Below are 6,000 nucleotides of genomic sequence, written 5' to 3'. Positions count from 1 at the left end.
AACATCTGGGGACATTGTTAAAACAGGTAAAATTAAAATGATTAATCTAATAACCAGAATAGCCACCATTAGCCTTGTAAACATAATACCTCTTCTAATACATGCTACCAATCTATTTTCTAATAAATTCTAGTGGCAAATTTTCCCACAATGACAAGATTTTCTCTTTTAACTCAAAAATATTAGTAGGGTGTAATTTCATCAATTCTTTTTTAATATTCATTTTTAATATGAAAAAGAAAAGTTCCTTAAATATAAAGATCTCTATAATTTAACTGTTTACCTCCTTTACACTAAAACAAAGGAAAAATTTGGACTTATTGTTATTTCAAGGTAATAGTTTTACTGGTCCGGCCCCCTTGACATCAAATTAGCCCATGTGTGACCAAAATGAGTTTGACACCCCTGCTATAAACTTTTGCAAATGCAAAATGCGTGGCCTGCAACTTTGAATCCACAATCTCGGACAAATACATTTGCCTGGAATTCATTCATTCATTCAGTCATTTAGTCTGATGCTGCACTCATCACATATTCATTCATTCATTCATTAGATATTGCTTATCTTGCATTCAGGGTTTGGGGGATCCTATGACAACTATTCATTCATTCATTCATTCTATAATTTATGCATTCATTTTCATAATCCCTTAACCTGCATTCAGGATTTAGGGGGGTGCAGGGCCTATGACAGCTATTTATTCATTCATTCATTCATTATCTATACGATGCTCGCTGCATGTTTCTTAGACTGTGGGAGGAATCTGGAGAACCCGGAGGAACCTGATGCAAGAACCGGGGAGAACATTCAAACTCCTACATTCAGGATTTCTCTGTAATCTGTATAGAAATGAGTTCGAACAGTCAATTTCAAATATATGGATTTTCTTCTGTTTAATATGAGATTTGTCGTTTGCTCTTCGATTGTCCAGAAAAGGGCAGTGAGGAGGCGTCGAGTGATTTGGACAAACAGACTGGGACAAGGTCGGATAAAACCAGCAGAGGTGGAGGTTGTGTTTACACCCCGGCCCCCTCTACCCTTCGACGGTAAACAATTAGTTTACCGGTTGTGTAACTCGTATGATAAACTGAACAGCTGAAAAAGAAAAAAAAAAAAGAAGTTGAGTTGTTACTTAGCTCAGCATACCATGCCATCAAGCCTCATCAAAATTCCCAAAAAAATCTGTTAAATGTACATTATTTTATTTTATTTTATTTCATTTCACTTTATTTTATTTCACTTTATTTTATTTCACTTTATTTTATTTTATTTTATTTTATTTTATTTTATTTTACATTGATGTTCAATCATATCATATCATATCATATCATATCATACCAATTTACTTTGACTACATTCTGATTTAACATTTTAAAGAAGTAGTGAATAATAATGAATGAATGAACGTTCAATAGCAAAGACAGTTGAATAAGGATGCATATTTATGCACATGTGATAATATAGTAATAACGTGTGAGAAAACAGATTGCAATCAAGAAACAAGTGGGAAGATTCAATTCCAGCGGAAACATTTTAAAAGCTTAGCAGCAAGAAGGTGAACAACTAAAAATAGGAATAGGTTAAAATCAGATGTAAAACAAAAAGGCGAGATATAAGAGAAGAATAGAGAAGAGGGATTTCAGACAGCAAAACTGGTGGTCTGCAACTGCTTTAAATCCAGTCATAGATGTATGTGTGTGTGTGTGTGTGTGTGCGTGTGTGTGTGCGTGTGTGTAAATGGGTGAACCTGGTAACAGTATGAGCAGTATTAACAGTAATCAGAGTATACTGGTAAAACTGGAATAAGAAGATAAAGCAGGAAACTGTGCGAGCAAAGAGAGGAAACACAGGGCGTGCTGTGTGAAGAACACCGGAAATTAATTGCAGGACTGTTGGTGTTTGAATTTTTTTTTCTTATAACAGTATTATTACATACTGGAAATTGCATCTCGCAACTCTCTCCTCCTTCCCGAACTCGTATTATAGATAAAAAACTTCACGTTTGCCCGTCTGAGAGATCACACCTCAGAAATCGATCGAAAAGCGATCAATTAATCAGTCCATATCAATGAACTATTAAGGATCCTTTCAAACAAACCTTATGTAGAACATTAGATTATTTACTGTAAGAGTCTTAACAGGTTGCAAAATAAGAGTATGTGAATATATATGTAAATATGATCAGGAAATTTATTTTATGCTATAATAACCAAGATGAGACAAGAAAAAAATAAGAAAAATAAAACAGTTAAAACAGAGGGGATGCGAATGGAGGATGCTAACGTTTCTATTTGAAAATGATAAAATTAAAAAAAAAAAATTCAAAGAACAGACAAATTAAACATTCGATTCGATTCTCAGGCTCCGTCTCGGTCTCTCTGAGCCCCGTTGGGTCGCGCGTCGCCTTCTAGGGTTTCGGGGCAGCTGTTGTTTTCCCAGCTGATATGTGACACACAGATGTTCTATTTAACAGGGTGACTCACTCGCTCACCTGGCGATTAGAAGGGGATGAGAGAGAGAGAGAGAGAGTGTGTGATCCCATTCGCTTGTTTTTATGCAAGAAAGAGCGAGTGAGACCCCGGATAAGGTAACAAGGACGATGTTGTGGGATTACCGAGGTTAGACGGAGGCTGGAGAGCTTGTGTAAAAGTCAAAAATCTGCATTATACACTAGTTATAACACAATAATGTCAGTAATGAAGTGCATTTTTGCACATCTTTTCAAGGGCACAAACACTGAGAGCCGAGGTCACCGGACAGATGAAAAAATAAGAATGAAATTTAAAAGGTTGTCCGTGTGTTTTTCCCCAAGGTGGTTTCGATGTCTTTGGATTAAAGCTGGTGGGGGCCCCACAAAGAAAAAAAAATTGTAACCATGGTGATGAAAACACGGCTAAAAAAGAGAGACCAACAAAACAAGACCATGCTGACCTTCACTCTGAGATCATGGCTGACAGTAAAATCATAGATATATAAGTATATATATACATTTTTTGTTATTAAGGAGCTTCTTCAGGGTGAAGCTGAGGCATTAAATTTTAGAAATAAAAATCAAACAAACTTGAAAAATTGATAGAAAGACAGGGAGAAATTCAGTTATATTATTTTCCTCCCCATGTTAAACCCTCGGTCCTTCTTCCAGACTTCGCTGTCAGCGAGCATACGCCCGCTTACTTTTCAATTGACTCCAGTCCACAGCTGTGATGCCACCTCTATTTTTTTTTTTTTGTATTGGCAAAAAGCTGTCGTCATGGCTACGCGGCGAAGTGACCTTTCAGGGTCGACCTATGATGTGCTAAGTGGCTGCTATATACCGAGTGCTGAGGACACAGCTTAGTTTAGGGTTGTGCTCGTACAAAAGGGACGATCGCAGGTGCTCACCACGCAGACACACACACACACACACACATTCATGCGTGCACACACACAGACACGCACGGCTGGGCCTTGACTTTTGAGTCATGTAAGCGGGGCACGCGATGCTACTGCTACCCCAATTTGCTAAATTCCGTGTAAAACATGTCAAGCGGGAAAATTATGCTTTTTTGTTTTTTTAAATGTTTAATTATACCTACTTATCCTCACTATGTGTGTTGAGGTGTGTGTGTGTGTGTGTGTGTGTGCTCTTACTAGCCATGTCTGAGCGGAGTGTGAGCGGGTATGAGACCGACACAAATTGAAGATTTTGTCTTATCGCACTTTACAAATAACTATAAATCTATTCTATTTGTGTCCGAGCTTCGATCACAGTTACCCCTTGTGCACGCCTTGCGTTTTTCCTTTTATTTATTTTTCTTATCTAATATTCTCTGTGTGGTCACTTAGGGAAATTTCTTGTTGTTCCACTGTAATTACAATGTAATTACAATGTAATAGTTGAAGTGCGACAGGTGAAACCTTTCTGCTGGGAGTGTTTTACATCAGATTTTTATAGATGCTTGTAAAAATAACAGTTTCAAGGATGTTGGCGTTAAATACAAATTGCGTTGCTCATGAAAAAAGGCTTGCGGAGCGCCAACTTGCTAAAGACTCCTATTTGGCAAGTGAAAACTGGTTCAGTTGAGCTCGGAACATGGATGAAAAAAAGAAAAAAGAAAAAAAAGTGACACGACAGCCAATTCCTTAAAAGGAAATGAAACCTGAATGAAACCTGATGAGACGGGCGTGTCTGAGTATGAAATACAAAATAATAAAGCTCTTCTAGCCGTGGGGAGCTTCACAGCAGGAAGATTCCACGTTGAGACTTTAATTTAAATTACTTGACTTTACATTTTGAAAGTCAGATTTTTTTTTTCAATATTGAATTTTCGATACTAATATTGAAAAATAAATTCTGAATATTGAAATTCAATATTCAGAATTCAATATTCAATATTCAGAATATTGCATCCTAAATATTTATCTTAAATATTCATATTAAAGATTTTATTTTATTTATTTTATTTTATTTTATTTTATTTTATTTTATTTTATTTTATTTAATCAAGTTCAAAACCAGTTTCTCCTCATCACAAGATGAGGTTGTGTCCTGGAATGCGGGAGTGATTTACGGCCCGTCTGGGTCAAGTGCCTGATGCCGCGAGGCCTCTTTGTGCAAAACAGCAAAGGAAAAAAGGGTCAAATTGTTCTTTCCCAACTATGAAATTCAAGTCAATTTCTTCATGGAGGGGCAGGGATTATATAAGTAGGGAGTGAGAAACCAAAAAAAGGCTAAATAAGGTGTAATTAACCGATTTCTAAACATCTGCAGCTTTGAGAGTTTACCTATATTTGTTCTTGCTATTGATGGGGCGGAAATAGTTGAATAACAATGTCATTCTGCATGGATGGATTCCAGCTCATCTGGCAACAAGAAAAAGCAACCAAAAAAAACAAAAAAACAAGAAACCACCAGATTGGGATGTTGTTTAATTTGTTCCTTACACATCTGCTTTTTTTTTTTTTTTCGCTTTTTTTTTTAAAATCCTTCTGCCACAGCTTAACCAAGGTTGTGTATCTCTCGGTGTTACGATTGGCGCGATGTTGTGATCGTCCTTTTACCCCCAACAGTATCGCCCTGGATTGGCTACAGACCCCCCCAGGTTAAAGGGCATGAATAATATCTAAATAAACAAATAAATTACTTAATATAAATAAATAAATAGGTTCGCAAAAAAGACAATAAATTAATACATGAAATCAGTCAAATTGAACAAAGAATAAATTAATTGAAATATGTTCAAATGAATAAATACTTATCAATAAGTGATAAAGTATTCATAAAAAAGTAAATAAGTAAATAAATGTAATTTGGGGTCATATAAAATTAATATATATGTAAATGTTAAAGTCAATGTACATGAAATAATAAATAAATAGAAACTCATTGAAATAAGTTAATATGAGTAAATAAATAAACATGTCAACAAGTAGAATAATAAATGAAATACGTTAAAATACTTTCAAATACATAAATACGTCAGTAGATGAATAAATAAAGATAAATTAATAACTAATACGTCAGCAATTACTTAATTGGTGAAATAAAACAAGCTAAAATCATAACTAAATACATAATAGATAAGTAAGTGTCATGCAAAAAAACAAACAAATGAATAAAATGTAGACAAACATCTCGGTTTTTGGTTGAATGATGAAAAATTGCAATCTTATATTTATAGCGAAAAAGTATTTTATCCCATCCATGTACTCAGAAATCAGTGGGTGATAGTTCAATAATCATTGATATGTCAATTTTAATGATTAACGAATAAGGTTAATATCTCATACACTGGCTGGGGGAGTGGACGAGGCTATCCGGTCTGACTTGGGAGAAAATGTTTCCATAGCAACCAAAGATGAACAAGTGAAAATCCCAAAAAGAAAAAGAAAAACTCCAGGAAAACACATTATTCACCGCCAGCATACATATATATATATTTTTTTTTTATTCCAATGTTATAAACGTGGAATTATAAGAGATTCAAATTAGGGAATTACATCTTATGCGCTCCCTATGT

Source organism: Fistularia commersonii, chromosome 29, assembly GCF_037954325.1.
Source record: "Fistularia commersonii isolate RoL2024-O1a breed Wild chromosome 29, RoL_Fcom_v1.0, whole genome shotgun sequence".
Taxonomy (NCBI): domain Eukaryota; kingdom Metazoa; phylum Chordata; class Actinopteri; order Syngnathiformes; family Fistulariidae; genus Fistularia; species Fistularia commersonii.
Note: the sequence above shows the minus strand (reverse complement) of the source record.